General features: G+C 41.7%; 1 protein-coding gene across 1 annotated transcript in view; it reads right to left on the bottom strand.

The window, feature by feature from the left end:
- Positions 1-18,946, bottom strand: part of lrmda (leucine rich melanocyte differentiation associated) — a 202,906-nt gene that overhangs the window by 40,714 nt on the left and 143,246 nt on the right. The window lies entirely within an intron of this gene.

Genomic DNA, 18,946 nt, shown 5'->3' with positions numbered 1-18,946 from the left:
GTGACAGATTCACAGCAGGGGTTATGACGTCTGTTCACTGCAAGATGGTGTCCCAAGATGAGAAAGGAGACAGAGAAGCGTCACTTCAGCAGCATCTAATCAAGACTTGTCCTAACATATTACAACTGACTTAAGCTCTATCTTTCCTTCCCAGTTAAGTCTCACTCACTCAAAATCAAAATAACACAGAAGACAGAGACGGGGAGAGAAAGACAGAAAGGGAGATTAGGGTGAGAGCAGGAGAGGGTGAGGACAAAGCCGCACATCCCTTTCTGACTGAAGTGGAAGACTACTTCCGGCTCCAATTTCGGCATATGCCAGGGTGAGCTGTAGAAAGATAAATGAGCTCTCCAGCACCGAGAGGAAACAGATCCTTTATCTGGCATGGCACTATTTACTGACATTAAGAATGATAATATCCATCAGCAAGCTGTCAGCAACCCAAGTGGGCTGTGAGGAGAACAAAGGTGCCACTGTCTCTCTTTTGATACGTTTACAAGGAGATGTTGATGTACCTGCCATTCAGGTGCAAATAGTGTCATCACCACACACCCAGATCAGGGCCTCCCGCTCCACCCTAGTGATGAGTAAAATCGCCCAGAGCCCTTTCCCTAGCTTGCTTTCATAGCTAAGGAAAAATAAACCTGACGGGTTAATGAGCTAGCAATCAACACAGCAAGGAGAGCAGCAGAACACCAACATGTCTGCATTCCTCTTCTGCTTGTGAAATATAGCTCTGGGTAACAGATTTTTTACCTGTAGTGATGATGAGCAGGAGAAAACACATGGCAACAGCGTCAGGGAAGCGTCTGTGTAATTACTTTTGGCCATCTTTCAAACCTTTCTCTCTCAGGAGAGAGATGTGTGACAACATATGACAAGAAAGCCAACAGGCTTTCCATACAGAATAATGGAATCCATCATCACTGAGGCAGACACACCTGTCTGGCTTTGAGAACAATGCCACACTGCCTATTTATTAGGTGCCAGAAAAGTTTATGTTTGTTCGGTGACAGTGACAGCAACTTGATCCTTTTCATTTTTTGGGGGGATCTCAAGCTTTGGGGAAAGAAGGGAGGAGGGAAAAGTCTGACTCTCACATTTTTTCTTCTCTCGGTGGTGCACAGTGAGTTCTCTTTCTTCCTGATAGCTGTCTGCCAAGGAGTCAGAAGACAAATAACAAAGACTGTCATTCTCCAGGAGGAGGATTTCACTAATTCTTTTTTTCTTTTTTTCCCACCCCAAAAAGACACATATCATATCCTTTTGACACTTCAAGTCCAGTGCCGCTCAAACTTCACTGTATTTGCAAGATATGAAATTGCCTAGCAAAGCAGAGGGTGATTAAATTATTCATGCTATTTTGATATCTGTATCCAACATGAACATGCCTGATTAATAATAAGAAAACAGATTTCCTGACTGACAGCCTCTGCCAAAACCATTTCATACAAAATTAGAAAGCACTGTGCGGTAACTCTAGAAATTCCTCCAGATAATGACTGATTTTGCCTGAAATCTAATCAGAAAGAACATGATGAATTACCAGACTACACAACTGAAATCTATATTGCATTCATTTGATGGCTTAGTATTTTCAAAGTGATATAGCTGACACTTGCTAGGTCATGTCTGCTTCTGACATACTTATTGCATTTGACCATTTTGAATTTTAGTTGTCTTCTTTTTCATGTGGCCATTTTCATATTATGGGTTAGGGTTAATTTCTCGATTCACCCTGTTCCCTCAAAAAAAAAAAAAAAAAAAAAAAAAAAAAAATTCTGACAGGCAACTGCAGTGACTTCTCCCCCCAACAACTTCAATTCAAAATGTAAAAAAAAAATATCCTTGTAAATGACTTCTAGGTATAAAACTTGCTCCCGTGGTGCAGTGTGTTGGTGGTGTACTGCTGCTAGATAGAGGCCTATTCCCTCAATCTGACTGTCAGCCAGCCATGTTGATGGAACAGTGCTGGCTGTCATCTTAACAGTTAATAATTAGGCTTCCTCCTGCCACCAAACAGAGTGCCACGGTGACAAAAGCCAATGGCGACTGAGGTGGCGGCTTGGCTGCCGTGTTATAAATAGTCTGACCGGATGATTAATGAGAGGGGCCACTGAGCTAAAGCAGCAATCTAGCACCCAGACAAAGGCTGCCTGCGCAGCTGCCTGCACATAAAAAAATTAAACAAAACACAACAAGACAAGCCCTGTCCCCGGATAGAAATGGGAATTGAGGCAGAGTGGCAGGGAAAATGGAAACATGCCAAGTAAATAAATAATTGAATTTCGACCGACAGCTTATGAAGACTTTATTTAACCCCTACGTGCTTTTGGGGGGATCCTCATTAACATTTTGACACACTCAGTTGAATGCCGGGGTCAGGTAGGTTCCAAATGCAGGGGAGGTTTGGGAGAGAGGAGCAAATTCTTTTGTGATGTCCATGAAGGAGAGGTGTGAGAAAAGTGGAGAATAAACACTAGAGATAGATAGCCCTGGATAATTCCATAATGTGAGGAGCTGGAGGATTCTCCTCTGTGAGGCATGCCAAAAACTGACTTGTTTAGGAGAGGGTTTTTTTTTTTTTTAGCTAAACAAAGCCTGGCTGAGGAGGGCTTCAGCAGCACTACAGGGGCCTCCCTGTGGGCCTTCATTTCCACAGAAGGACCCTGGGAAGGGGCCACACTTTTTGTTAATGACACCCATTAACAGCCCAGACAGAGTGCATATAATTTGAGGTGAAATGAAATGCTGTTCAGAACAAAGTACTTTTATTGAAAGCATATACATATCATCCTCTCAAACCAATTGTATGATTTTCTTTCATTTTTGTAATTGTGATTTATATTTTTAATCTTTTTCATCTATTTCACATTAACCTTTGTTTTCTCAATCTTAATTTTTCTTTATTTTTAATATGCCTGCAAAGCTGAATTATGTTGTACATGAAATGTGCAATATAAATGCTATTTCTTGCTTTACCTTGCCGATAGGCAAAGTTAACCTCTGTTTACCTCATTAACGTTAAATATTTATTAGCTGTTGATGTCATTGGGCAAACCACTGGTGAAACCTTTGTTTTACACTTAAAGTGCTGACTTTTGTTGGTGAGTCATATTCTCCTTCCTTTATGTCACTCCATGGTAATATGGGCTGAGCATTTGTACTGTTAATGCTATGGGCTGAGCATTTCTACTGTTAATGCTACCCTTTACCATTTTTAAATTACACTCCTCAAAGTGGACATGTCAAATCAATCAAAGCATGACAGCAAACACATAACAACAGTGACAATAGTGACAAATATCTGTTTTTCTCTTGACGGAAAGTTTCACAAACAAACATGGACACTCTATTCCGCCACCGGTCAACAATTATCTTGAATATTTGGATGCGCGGCTGCTCCAAAGCAGGTTTTTCCATTTGATGGGCCTTATTCTTCCCCTCCACTTTGCTGTGCTCAGCTGGCAGGGCTCTCAGTCGTCACAGCATCTCCTTTTAATGCCTGTGACAGGGGGTTATTTGCTCCCATATATGTTTTCTCTCCAATTACAGCATGGCAGGCTGGAGGCTGCCAAGCCATGCTGCTGAGATGCTGATGGTCACCTCTTTGACTAGTCCTTCCTGCCTCCCTGCACTATATTTTTCATCTTTTTAGATTCTCTTAGAGAGGAGGACTCTGTCATTTGTCTGTCCTTGGTCCAAAGTGTTGTTTAACACCTGACAAGCATCAGCACCACAATGCCAACCACTATTTGGAGGGAAAACTAATGTTGCACCTCAATTCTCTTTTTTCCCCTCTTTTCTACAAGGTGGATCTCTGATAAGAATATGAGCATTCCAAAACAGTGGTTATGATAAAAATATGTTCAAGAAAAAGATATCGTACACTCACTGCATGCATATATTTGAGAAAAACAAAAAACGGTATTACCATATAATAATGTTCTCCAAATAGACAATGCAGCTGAATTAGGCTGAGTACTCAAGGGGATGGAGTCTGTAGAATTAACACACACATTTTCTTAATTATGTCAAAATGTTCTAATTTTAATACTTAATGCAGTACACAATGCCCCATCTCCCCCAAAACACATAATTAGGGTAATTTGCTTCATTCTTTGTGGTTGCTTACAGCAATCAGCCTGATCAAAGACAAAGTAAAATGATACCAAGGGACTGATATCGCCAATATACAAGATGCAAACCCTCTGAATCAATAGAGCAAAACAGACAGCATTTGTAAGTATAGCTTTAAGCTAAGTGGGATGCCAAATGCAAAGGCTTCCATTGATACCACAATGAAAAATGCATGATTTGAGAGAGAGCGCTCTTTTATCTACAAGGCAAGATCAATAGTGGGAAGGGGTTATGGAATCAAAGTTGTTTTGTTGGTGCAGTAGTTAACTGAGACTCTTAAAAAACATCTGAACACAATTTGGGAGAACAAAGCATGCTAACAGACAATTGGAGAAGAGTAAGGTGAAGTTCTGTGGGTTTATAAACTTTCTTTTCACATTCAGGAAGGCAATATGAAACACTGAGTGTACAGGGCAAGGAAAGTCAAATTCATTTACCACTGATGGGCTCTATGCGAGAACTGTGATACCATTCTTTGTGTCTCGGCTTGTGCTACATAAAAAGCACAATATTTACTTCTGTAAATTCTAAATTGCAAAAGGCTGCTTTTTTTTTTTTTTTTTTTTTTTTTTTTTTTTTATCAGAAGACAAGTGTTCCAGACAACAAGGCATTCATGTATTCAGAAACACTGACCTTCTTATTAAAAAGCAAATAAAAGCAAAAATCTTGCATTGTATTAATTTTGCTCCTTTACATCTATTAAGACTTTTGCTTTATTCAAGTGCTGGCAAAGAAATTATGTATTACAAGCAGTGCCCAAATGTATCACAATTCATGGTGCAATCATACGATCATGGCAATAACATGCTTTCCCTGTCTTATCTCTAATATAGGTTTGAATTTTACAGTAGTGAAAAGAAATACATTTATCATCCCACTGGAGAATCATGTAATTTCAACTGTACATGGAAAATATGATTATAAAACAAACATTATTAAGGGCCTATTAATTCATCAGAGATTTAGCTGTTAGTGTTCAAAGTGTGCTCAACTGAACATTGATTTCAACAGGACTCTGACAGGGCTAATTATTCTGTAACTCAAGCCATGCCTCTGTACTGACCTTCGCCCTGCGAGTGGACTGACTAAGAGCCAGCAGCTTTCAGCAGAGGCTTGGGCCTGTCTGGCCTAAGAATGTGACAGGAGATAGACAGAGAAGAGAGAGAGTCACACAAGAGAGAAATAGAGACACAAGAGAGTGAGACAGAGGAGAGAAAAGGAGACACAAAGAGAGAGGGAAACATGAGAGAGTGATAGGGAATGAAAGAGAGCGAGAATGACTGACAGACAGAGACACCGTCACAGGGGGAGAGTGAAGGCCCCGGCCACAGAGGGACCCAGTGAGAAAGCTAACAGATAGCAATCTGAGTTTTCACTCTGTGCCGCGGCTAACAGCTAGCAGCTACCCTGTCACTGCTGCCTAAACAAGCCCGGTGTTTTCATCTCCATATACACGACGCGGCACTCTGTCTTTTCTTCTGATGGAGATAAGATGTATAAATTATGAGCAGCTGACAAAGTCTACTCCAGCGCCCCCGGCGTCTCATCAATCACTAGCCTGTGTGTCAGCAGGTAACTGACGTGGCCCCCGGAGGCACAGCCCCCTCTTTAGGTGTGTGTATGCGTGTGTGTATGTATGTGTCCGCGTGCATGTTTCTGTGCAAAAATGTGTACTCCTGCCACTGTGTTGCTGTGCTGTGTATTGTGTGTGTGTGTGTGTGTGTGTGTGTGTGTGTGTGTGTGTGTGTGAGTGTGTGTGCCTTTGTGTGTGTATATGTGTGTGCGTGTGTGTGCATGTATGAATGTGTGCTATCGGAGGAGGAGAGAAGGTTGTGTGAACAGCTGATCCAATCTTAACTGCTTGCTCTATAAGAAAAAAAAAATAAAGAACTACAGCAAAAAAAAAAAAAAAACAAGAGAAAAACAAAACCAGTAGTGTGTGTGTGTGTGTGTGTGTGTGTGTGTGTGTGAACTCAAGGTTTTACTGTTACACCTTGGGGCATCTGATGTGCTGATACGCTCCAAAGACAAACCAAAATGCCAGAGAGCAGGAGAAGGGTGAAGGACAGAAATAGAGTAAGAAAGAGTGAAACAGAGCTGGCTGGGATGTTGCAGGCCTGAAAGGGCCAGCGGTAGACCACCCATTACGATTATGGATATTAACAATTTTTCATGCACCGCTCCTGTCCTTGATTAACAGTGAGACATGGTGAAGGGTTTTGGTTTTAACACCAGAGACGACATGAACATGATGTATAATACAAATATACGCAGATGCACCTACACCGCTCATTTAAGTTGAACATTTAACATAACATAAAAGTGAGTTTTAGGGATACTAAATTCCTATTTAACACACACAGAGACATTAAGAATGGTGATGCTTTGGCATTTAACACATCATTGCTAAAGTAAGCAACATAATTACACGGCACGTCAGGAAAACAGCATAATTACAAGCTACAAGTTGTCTGTGTCTGATTTCACATCGTTCCCATTTACAGGCCAATCACAGCCTTTCCACCAGACATGTTTACTAGAATTAAGACCTAATTTCATTGCGATAATTACAAGCCATAGGGTCTATGAGTGCTAAAGAGAGCTGATTACATGGGTATTATACTGTGCTACTGGAAATATGATAGTGGGTAAAATGCATACTGTAAGTAGTTTATGATGGGCTACCACTGAATTACCTTCTGAGAGGTCTGTAAACTTCCCACAAAGCAGTCTGATTCAGAAAACACTGAATTTGCATTCAAGGACTCTGTGTGGGAAAATAGATACAATTATAAATCTTTGCATTGAATAAAATAAAACATTTATCGCTCTTGGATTGAACAGGTACATAACCTCGAACCACATCGCTGTTAGATTACACAATGTTTGTGTACATGGCCCAAAGCAGGCAGAGTTTTCTGGTGCACACAGTATCGATCTGCCGTCTGAAGTCAAGTTCAAGGAGGAGAGAGAGAAGCAGAAAATTTTGACTCCCCACGGGGACATAAGAAAGAGCTCATCTCAGCACCAAAGAGAAGGAGGGCTGTCATGTTCTGTGTGATGAGCTGAAAGACTGGAGTCAGCCTGGAGCAGCAGGATATTCCTTCCCCCATAAACAAACCTCCAAAAACAAACAGTTCCACCCCACAGAGAAGGAGACGGGACAGGGAGACAAGAGGGAAGGGCAGACAGGTGTCAGGAAAGAATGACATCTATGACAGAGGGCACCCAGAGAAACACTAGACGAGATGAGAGGGAGAGCTGAAAACAAGGGTGTTTTCATGAAAGCATCTCCAGACTCGGTTGTTGGTCATCTCCCTCTCCTCTGGCCTATTTGGTTAGGATTCTAGTCTGGGACTTCATATTTTGATCACTCTGGCATCTCATGAATTATGCACAATCTACCATTAGCATTAGTTAGAGCCATAGGAGTATCAATGATACTATTGTTTCAAGGAGGGGCAAGGCCTGAGACACATTATCTTTGAAAACCCCTCTAGAAAGAAAGAAGATGTCTGGAATGCAGCTGACAAAAGCACTCAGTTGTCCTGAAATCTGATGAGTCTGACAGGATGCGAGCCCATCTGATCCATTGCCGTCTGAATATTCCCTTACAAGGGGATAGATATGAGGACAGCCTGCTCCTCGCTGCGCTTTTAGCACAGGTGTGATGAAAGTCGGAGCCGCCGCAGCTCGGCCCGTCTCTCAGATTACCCCGAACACGTCTGGTGATGGACGCTGCCAGTTGGCAGGCAAAACGCTGGGAAGTGATGCCCATTGTGCCCTGCCCATCTGCTTGCTGCGTGGCGATGGCATATCGGGTGATCCCAAGGGACGATACTTAATATCATATTAAATGTCTCGGCTATGGGTTACAGTTGTAGGTCTTGCCCAGATAAAACATGAATCTTACAGAGAAAAAGGGGGTTGGTGTTGCAAGGTCAGTGCTGTCAGTTTGACTCTGGACACGTTTGGCTTCTCTGTGTACCTAAGGGAGGTGCTCTGTCTGTTTACGTCTGGGAGGTGAACAGAGAATAGGAAAGATAGACAATAATGAGGAAAAAAAAGAGGTTCAGCTATCAACTATCCTTTTTATGTCAGAAGAGCCGTGGTTGCCATCCACGACCGTGGTACATCCTGTAATCACTACATCAGGCTTGAAATGACATACCTTTTGTAGACAGTGCCTGAAGAAGATGTCCATGAAAGAAAATGTGTGTTACTAATCACGACTTACATTTCACTTGGATATCTTCTTACGGATCTTTATAGCCCACTGGCTTTGATTCAGTTTCGTAAGAATCATACAGAGTGCAACAGACAGGCCTATTCTGGTCGGAGGAACTATGAATCTGAGCAGTTGCCAAGAGCAAATGGCAACAGAGCACAACTAACGTCAGAGGTTATAAAGCAGTTAATCACGGCAATCGCCGAAAGATGCACATGATTTCAAAAATGACGGAGAACATTTACACAAACTGCACAGTGAAAAGATGGAGCTCAAAATGCTCTTTGTTTTGTCTATTTGTTTTTTTGTATTCTATGACTCAGATCTTGAGAATTGCATTTATCCGCTCCTCAGAAGGCGGAGGTGTGTGCAACTCCGACTGCAACAACAAAACACAGCCATTAGCGGAGATGCTGGATTCTTCACAGGGACTGCTTAGACTGAAGCAATCCTGTGGCATTAAGGATCTTTACCCACTTCACCGACCATCTGTGCCCTGTAGACCTTCACCAGTCCTTCACAGTCCCTTCCAGCACTCCAGTGAATGACGCATGAATGCTATGTGAGTGTCACTTGACCTTCTTGTCCTCACGGTGACCTTTAGTGCACCCTGGCCAGCCCTCACTCTTTCAAATATTGCTCCTACTAAACATGAATGCCTCCCACCCCCATCTCAGCCTATTTTCTTCTGTACCTCTGTCTAATTTTCACTCCCATCACCCCGCTCCTTTGCGTCTCTCTACACTTCTCTCATCCTGTTTCTCCCTCTATTCACATTCTGAGGAGGAAGAGGAGAATGAGGCCTCTCAACCGGCAGACAACATCGGGACGAGTGGCCATTGAGACAGTGAGGACTGGGGAAAGGGGGCTGATGTGTTTGTGAAATGCAGTGTGAGAGTGTGTGGATTTGGAAAAATACATACGAGAAGTGCATGGTGTGGAGCGCACTTCAACTTCACAGATGAACAGAAGGGCTAAACAACCTCTGAAGTCTTTTAAAGGAGACCTAATAACTGAGAGGAAGCCAACTATGCAGTGTGAGGATGAATTCAAGAGAAAGTAGACTGTTAAGGGCCCTTCACACAGGACATAACTCCACTGCTGCGCTCTAAACCCCATTATTTTCAATAGGTTGCACCACGCAAGAAGAAATTTTTGCTGCGCTGAGCAAAGTGTGGGCTAAGCAAAGCATCAAGTTTGGTGCGTTTGCGTCGAAAGTTCAACCAACTTTGTGTGCCACGCTATGAAATCCCCACAGGTTCAACAGAAACAGTTAAACATCCAGGAAGTGAGGGGAAAGTGGAGTGGAAAATAATACTTGCTCTATCTGAATTCCCTGAGCTTTACAGAGTACAGTTGTGAGGGTGGAATATATTGGGATCCTGGAAGGAAAGCCCGGTCCCGGAAACACGTTTCAAGCCAACTGAGAATACCAGGTGTGTTTAAACAATACAGTAGCAAGAGCTGGGGCATTCTTTTGAACAATGGACATACATGCCACTATGAAAAAGCTTTTTCGAGTTTACTATAATGGAAACCTCCTTTCCAACCAGGTAATCTAACACCCAACTTACAATATTTTACTTGCTCAGTACAACAGAATCAATGTTTGACAAGCGTTACTGAGCAGCAAGCGCAGCACTAATTGCCTCTATATGTATGAGGGCCTTTACACAAAACTTTGTGTTCACTTAGAAAAGCTGAGCAAATGAGATAAAACAGAGTGGACAGACTGAACGTAATGAAGCTATTCTTTATACTGCTTTTAGATAAGTTTAATGTGTTGTAAAACAAATGCTTCTATATTATCAACCATCCCTGAACCATTTGCACTACAGTTCTTGAGACTAAATGCGTGTGGTACCGGTATTATTCAAATAGTGTGCTCCCTCTCTGTCACTCAAATGTGAGGCCCCTGACAAGATAAGCCCTTAATGCACCACATTTGACTGGTTAATCATCTGAAAAACCATCCTTTTTGCTTTTCAGGTGGAAAAGGTCGCACAGTCAAGGCCTGGGTCCCTTCAACGTACTCCTCTCGTCTTAACCCCCAACCCAAACATGCTCTAGCCCTCATGATTGGCCTCTCTCAAACATCCTCAGCTGTCTTCCCACCTGCATGAATAAGCTACAAAGCTGAAGGTGTCAAGCCTACCTGTCTCAACAGCACCCCCCTTACCTGACCTGCGGATAGCCCTCGGGGACATTAATTATAGAATAGTCTGACTTGTTGAGAGAGAGAGAGAGAGAGAGAGAGAGAGAGAGAGAGAGAGAGAGAGAGAGAGAGAGAGGGAGAGGGGGAACAGTAAAGGATAAATGCAGAGATGTTGTTACAGAGGCTGTCACCTCCTAATCATGTCATCCTGCTGTACAGAGGTGATGCTGAGGCTTTACTTGATCAGGTTTCCCATTCATCACCAGAGGGTTGAGGGGGGGATAACGCAGTGTTAGCTCTTATTTTTCCACAAGCTTCACATTTTAAGCTGCTCCAGTCCTAAATCTTCACTCAGTTGGTCTAGAGACCCTATAAACCAATAGAAGGCACATAGCTAAGATCTTTTTTTTTGTTGTTGTTTTTCAGCTGAATTATACTGAGATGATATGGTGATTTTGGGATATTGTGACACACAATTCTGCTGAACCAATGATAACAAACCATTTTTTACTTAACTGACAAAATTAGACATAAATCATTCTAGAATTATTTATTTTATTTTATTTATATTATTTATTTATTTTATTTTATTTTATAGGAAACATTTTGTAAAATTTTGTTCTGTTTTTATTTTTTTGTTGTTTGTTTGACATCACATGTAGCATTATCATGCGGTTCAGAGATGAACATTAATTATTTAACATGTTATACATGAGTTTTATTGTGACATATTGATATCAAAGAAAAAACAAAAACAGAATAAATAAATAAATAAATAAATAAACATATGAGTACTGCAATACTGATTTCAAGCATTTTGCCTAGCCCTAGTTAGGAGCCTAGTCAAAAACTAATAATATTTTTGAAACAAGTCTGTTCTCTCCCTCTCATTACAGAACACAGACGATCCCTATCACCTAAAATCTGAAACATGCATCGGCTCATCCTTTAGGGTGACGGCACAAAATAACAATGTTTGTATCTGGTTGTTTGAACAAAGCAAAGATAAAATCTAGCACTGTGTTTGTCCAGCAGCTAGTGTTTCTGTTGGAGGACCACTTAAAAGGGACAAGCAACATGAAACCGCTGCATTCATTTCTAATGTTCAATACTACGCTTGCGGGCAAAAATATAGATCTATGATCATATGTCACTGCTGTATGTGTTTTAAAGATATCGTGTGGACAGCGCTGTCTACTCCGCAAGCGAGATAGACATCGAACTGCCACCGTGTGATCAGAGCAATCTGTCCAAACAAATGCAGGGCTCTCCTTTTTAACGTTACTGTGTTAGATTAGACGACTCCCGGTCATTTGATTCCCCATTGTCTCGACAACTCCTGTTCCTAATGGACCGAGCGGGATTTCACAAAGCGCAAAATAGGAAGAGGTCAATGCATTTGAAGGTTACCACTGTCGGGGAATCAAAATAAATAACATTCAGGTGTGCTATTCTCTGTCAGGCGAGTGTCTTAATGATGCCAAGTTAACACATACTAAATAACAGTGTCTCCCTACGCACTGACAGCCTCAGAAATAATTGACCAGCGTGCTCCAAACTGAGACGCAGTAGGCAGAGAATTCAATCCTGCAGCTGACAGAACCCATTGAGCATGTCACTAGATTTTGCATTATATACAAAGCAATGTCAGGTCAGGGATGCGGCCTCCTGCTAGTTATTTGCGATTGCATCTCTGAGGGTAAATTACCTGGCTCTCCATAATATGGTCTAGTTAACTAATTTCCTGACAGCACACTGTCTCATAAGAAAAGTCTCAGATTTACTGCCTGTCAAAAACATGATGGACTGTTTTTTCCCCCCTCTCTTCTTTGCTCCAAATGCTTGGCAGCCTCTCAACTAAGAGCTCATATCCAATATCCTCACTCAGTGTGCTGAGGACATCTCTAATTCTAGACAAAGACGTACAGCTGAAAATGAACAAAAAGAAACATAACCTTATTATGTTTGAAGGCTACCAGCAGTGTGTCATTTCATCCACAAGTTCCCATGCAAGAATTACGGTGGGGGGGAAGGGGGGTGTGTGTGTGTGTGTGTGTGTTGTAAAGCAAAGGAACTGAGTTCTAAGCCTCTCGGTAAGACAACAAGGAAATCCATTATCCATTATCCTGACAAGCTGCGCACATTGACAAGTACACACATACAGTATATGGAGTCCTGTCATTTTGTTGTTATACACGTGTAAATCATTCACTTTCTGACAGAAAAGAGGCTCTGACAACAAAACCTCAACCTCAGCAACGGGGTCACAGGGAAACCGAATCCCTCCGCAGACAAAGCCTAGTTTTACCTGCCAGAGCACAACCTGCCACTGATAGCGACACAGATGACAATAGCACAGTGATGGTGTGAAGACCGCTTTAAGCCATACCGTGTAGGGGGAACAATGCACACTCGCATGAATACTCCCCCACCACAGAGCTCAGCAGTGTCTGTTTTAAAGTTCACAAAGCCACGCCAAGGTCTGCCTATCCTTTCTTCTCCTCTCTCTCTTTTTATATGTGTTCTCATTCAGCTGGACGGCGTGGCCTATCGCCGTCTCGACAATGACAGTAGGTGGAAACGCTAGCTTTCATTACACAAAGTATAAATAGTGTAATCTATCAGCCCTGCCAATCAGGATGATTGATTATGGGCTGCCAGGGAGGAGAGTGACACATTAGAAAAGTTTGGTTAACAATGCCTGTAGCTGGTGCGGGGCTGCTGCCACCCAGCCCAGTGATTAATGTGTTGTCAGCCTGTAATCCCACACCCACGCTTAATGAGGCAAGAATTTATCATCTCGGTGGAGTGGCAGATGTCAGGGGGAAAGGAATCCAAGTGGCTGGAAACAATATACTTTTTCTAGCTAGCGCTTGACATGTCTGACAAGCTCTAAAAACCACAAAGAGGGCCTGTGTAAGCACAAACTTCAATGGAGGGACTTTCTGTTCTGGCATCGTCCTCTCTCGTGCACTCCTGAAAGTCAACAACTGCTGCAGAAAGAGGACTCTATCTCAGATTCATGCTGCCCCGAGGAACAGACACAACTGGTGTAATGGATTAAAGCCCTAATGATCCAACACATTGAAAGAGGAGATGTCCAAAGACAACATGTTTGTGTCTATTCAGGATTTAAAAAAAAAAAGAAAAAGAAAAAAAAGAAAAAAAAAACATTGAAAATTTCACACAAATCATCAAACAAAACTTTAACTTTGGTCTGTGAAAGTAAACAAAAATGCTCTGAGTTTATAGACTGTCACCACCTCATCTAGAGGGGATTATGAGCTCTAACGTTCATTAACTTCATTAATGGCATATCAACATCTACATGTCGTAAATAACAACACTGCCATTTGCATTATGTGATAAAAATCAGAATGCGGATTAAAGTGAGGCTGCCAAGAGACGATGCATTTGACAATCAACTTCAAAGTAAACTATAATGTTGGTGCTGAAATGGTGATTAATGTGCGCTGTCAACATCAACTAAATGAGATAGGCAGAGATATAACTGATCTCTCCGTGAGATCTAAAGTTTGGCGCGGTTCCCCTGCAACACCCAGTGGGGCAGAGGGTGAAAAAGAGAGATAGATTTCCTCAGAACACAGAAAACACTAAGCCAGCTGTCTCTCATTAGGCTAGCAGCATCTTCCTGTCACCAAAGAGACCAACCAGGAGGATCAGCTGTAATTGGACTGATAGGCCAACGAACTGGGACTCTGTGCTTTATAATAGCTAAAAGCACCTTTTGATAAATAGTGTAATTGAGGTGAACGGATTCCTTGGTGGTTATAATACTGTAGCTCTGTGGGACTGTTGTGACCCCGTTTGCAGCCCTGTGGCTTACAGTGAGAACGGGCTCAGATTCATAGAGAAAGATATTGTGAGACGTACTGTAGGGCTGCATATGTAAAATCTGCCTTACATACTTCTAAATAATTGCTGGTTGTTTAATGGCATTTTGGCTTCAAGGTGGAAGTGTCCTATTTCCCTGCAGTTTCCTGTGTCTTAAAATCGACATTGAAAATAGCAACAGAGTGAACATTCCCAAAGGCATATAAAAGATCTGGCACATTTCTGGAACATTTTCCGTGATACAAAAAGCAACGGCTTTGCAACATGCCAAACCCGAGCACTCGCTCAATATTATTATCATCATAAAAAGTCCACAAATACTTAAATTTTACAGATAATAGCAAAATTCGATGAAAACATGTGTAAGCGATCGCATGCTTTGTCAAAATTTATGAAAACTTTATATCAAAAAGGGAGAGGGAGACATCTCATTATTGCTGACCAGCTTTGGCCTGATTTCTGACAGGACTCAAACTCCACCACTAAACACAAGAGACGTCGAGACAACAAATGCCTCACCACAGAGGCGTTCCTGCGCTGCGCCGAATGCCAGCACAGAGAGGGGAAAATCAGTTAATGCAACCAGGCCACTCCAACATCTAATAAAAGCCCTTACAAAAACACATGTTTGTTTTTATACTGCGTGTTTAGCCAAAAATGAATAATACATCTATCATTTTCTGCTGTGAGAGTGACGTGACACTCGGGTCACGCACCCCATGTCTCCAGGCTTTGAAAGAGGCTGTAAATCAATCTTGGCGCTATTACTTACAATTAAATGTGCTTTAAAGTTTTACTGTGTGTTTATGATGTACAGGGTCTGGATGATTTATGTGGACAGTGTGAGTCACTCCCTCTAATTGCTGTTGTTTTCCTGGCTTATAACCTCTGCATGACCTCTCGGCTCCAGCTGCCAGAGTACTCAGGACTGGGCCTGTCGTGCTGGTCCAAACACTGGACGGGCTGATACCTCACTTGTCAAAAAAAAAAACAACAACAACAACAAAAATAAATAAATAAAAAAAATAAAATAAAATAAAAAAAAATCAGAAATACACATGTTAAGCCATACAACAGCATAAAATGTAAACTGACAAATGCACACATATACCTGAGAGAATGAACATTCGCCTCTCTGGATTTATCAAGCACAAGGTACACAGCGTCTTTCAACTATCGGGGATACTAAACACATCCAAACAACTTTAAACAGCTGTTTTTACATACAGAATAAGTTATCTTTAAAAGACAGAGAACAGCAGTGTCTTGAGTGATGTAATTAACTGATAGCCAGACATTATGTAAGGTGGGTGGAAAGGACACATTTGAAAGGAAGCAGATCACAATCTGGCAGTGTGCGTACTTGTCTTAACATAAAACAGACAGCAGCCAACTATGGTTACATTTTGCCCACAACTGCTCTTCAATCTGTGATGCTGTCCTTACTTGACCCATATATACCGACACAGAAATATATCATGAAAGAGAGAAGACATATCAGGACATATATAACAGCGGGTTGAAATACAGAATCCAGCAGACAGAGAGGAGCGGCAATAAACTTGCTTCTACAGCAATCTGTTGGGTTATATTTCCTCCCCCTGTTGAGAGCCATATTCTTTGAGTTTTCTCTGAGGACACATTTGTTCAGTAAAATGATTCAGCAAACCCACTGAAGACACATTCACAAAGCGCTATATTGCATGCTGTTTGTTATGTTTGAGAGCTTCGGGGAACTCATAACTCTCAAGCACAGAGATGAACGTGGCAACATACTTTACAGGGTACAATTGAGAGATTTGAAAAGGAAGCAAAACAACCAACCTATAGGAAATTCCTCCCCTTTTTTTCCAGAGTTGCACTGCTAAAAAAGCCACAACCATGGATCACATAATGCACAATCATGGGTCTGAAACCATGCAGTCTATCTTAGATTTGGACTGCTCCTTTCAGTGCAAACTTAAAATGAACTGCTGTCTGCTGCCGAGTAAAACAGGTTAGTGTCTGGGGAGGAAAAAACAGAACTGAAAAGATCCACTTGAGGACTTTCCTGGCTCTGTCACTGTCAATTCCCTTGAAGAACCGTTACCCTGCGAGCAGAGACTCATGGGACCTCGGAGCTGGCTCGAGCCACCCTGCAATGCAGTCTGCTTTGCATTATACACAGAAGGATGTGGGAGAAAAACTTGTGTCCATGCTAGAAAATCAAGTCAAATACTTCGTCCAGGCAAAATCTAAGTGACATCCAAGGAACAGTTATACCCACTGACGTAGCTACCAAGCTGCGCTTAGTGAGGGGGACCATGCAGTTACTTCATTCGCTGTGAAACACTCTTAAACATGTGGCAAGGGGGGTAAATGTTATTCTACTAGTTAAATTTGCTATGCCCTTTTTTTAGCGGTGCTCGGGATCTGAAAACAGAATGTGCTGTCACAGTGTTTGGATAGACATGGTCAGTTTAACCTAGGGGTTCGGCAACATAATGTGGGCTCCGTGGCAGAGTGGAGGAAGGTAGAGGAGCCGAGCCAAAGTGTACCACATGTATTTTCCAAAAGCAGCGCAACGCAGTCCAAATGGCTCTACGTGGTTTAACGCCATTTCATTCCATGACCTCTAAGTCCTCAAAGAGAATTATCACATTATAGCATTCCAACACGCCCAATTTCCCAAAATACAGCTCAAGGCTTTTCCACTCTGACTCTGCTTAGTGTTGCGGTTTTAGGAGAACGCTTCAATAATCCTGACTGAGCTTTCTTGTTTACTTCAGGTATTTATTATTATTTTTTCCCTCTCTCTTGTCTTTGTCCGTCTCTCTGTTTCTGTGCTGCTACTTGTCCTTTCCACTCAGAAATCCAATACAACAAAAGCCCAAAGAAGAAAATTACCCCCCCCCTCCCTCAACTGTCTGAAGCAAACACCAAAACATACAGACAAGTCAGAGACAGCTCATTGTCACCCACTTATGGTGTCATGCCTACTAGTGCATGAAAAGACACAGAATCAATTAAACAAGTGACAAAATTATCCTCAGTGAGACATCTTGTCTACATGTATGAACATTTGCCTCCCACAGAATTGTTTTTTTCAACTAGTTTGACTCTAATCTGAACTTGAAAATGTCTTTGCAGACCTTTGTGCACGTGTGTGCCTTCTAAAAGTGTATCTATGTATGTTTTTTTTGTTTTTTTTTTTTTTCTTCCTGAAAACAACCAGCCATTTGACTCTCTGGATGTGATTTATGCAACATGGAAAATATTGGAAATGTATGAAAAGTTATGCTATTCATATTGTACTAAAGACCATAACTACTTTATCAGAACCATGTGGCGTCCCACAGTGCCATGCCATAATGGCATGATTGAAAAGGAGTTTAAACTGTGGTCACACTCCACTCTGATATGACTCAAGAGAGGGTCTTGAAAGTTCAACGTTGCCTCTTTCATAGCAAGCCCATTAACTATTCCAATACATCATGCTGTGGGAATGATCTGATAGAGAAGGGGATCTTTTTCAGATTTACTCTGTCATGAACAGGCATGTATCGCTGCAACCCTGACTCTGACTCTGATGTATCCACTGTATACAGTAGGAAAGAAATCTGTCACATAAATATGGCTAAATATCTTGGCAGGAGAGAATACAATCCCTTTTACAGAGATGAGAACTTCAAAATGGGCTTCAAAAAGTCAAATAACTTTACAAATAAAGCACTAAATCACTTCCATGGTGCTATTTTTTCCCCCTCCAATGCTAGCACTAATTGAGACTCAAACTATAGTGCGAGAGACAGCGAGACAGCTAATTACCATCCTTTGTAATGAAACAAATGCCAGATACCACGAGCCACTGTTATGAGCAACACCCTGCTGTACCAGACATAAAAGCAAACACAAATATCTAATTATGCCATCATTTCTCCCTACTTCCCGGTTTGTTGCTGACAGTCGTTAACTGGTGACCCGCACTATTGGTCAGCCTAAAATCATTCTGATGATGTAGCCAATTAGAGGCAGGAGGTACACATGGCTCTCCAAGCCTGTTTTAGTTGACCCATCATGTCTCATCTAACTCAAAACAAATTTTATGGAAATGCTGCCGTGACATCCCAGGGCCCAGGCACAGGATATGTCCAGTCACAATTTTGCTCTTCAAAACACAGCATTGTGTAGACCAAGTCAAACGCTGCTAATAAGGAACAGTGAGTAGGACAGTTCAAAAAATATGTTCAAGCACAAAGATACAGTGTGTAAAGGCAGCAAGATGCAATTTCATCAAAGCCTTAACCTTTTACTTTGCATAGGGAATAAATAATCATATACAGCAGGTTCAAAAAACACAAACACACAAAAAACACAAACACATCATGTCAGCCAGAATCAGTGATTATCTCTCCTTTCATCTAAGGCTGTGGCGACAAAGGCAAACATTTCTCTTCCACTGACAAGCTATGTAAATAAAATCTTATAAAGTGACTTTACCCTGCCAAAAAGCATTGTAAAGGTCCTTGGCTTCTTTTTATATAAAGTGGATGAACAGTGTTTTCATTCCACTTTTCTAAATCTACCA

This window comes from Myripristis murdjan, chromosome 15 (genome assembly GCF_902150065.1).
Source record: "Myripristis murdjan chromosome 15, fMyrMur1.1, whole genome shotgun sequence".
Lineage (NCBI taxonomy): Eukaryota > Metazoa > Chordata > Actinopteri > Holocentriformes > Holocentridae > Myripristis > Myripristis murdjan.
This window is presented reverse-complemented; position numbering and strand designations above follow the sequence as displayed.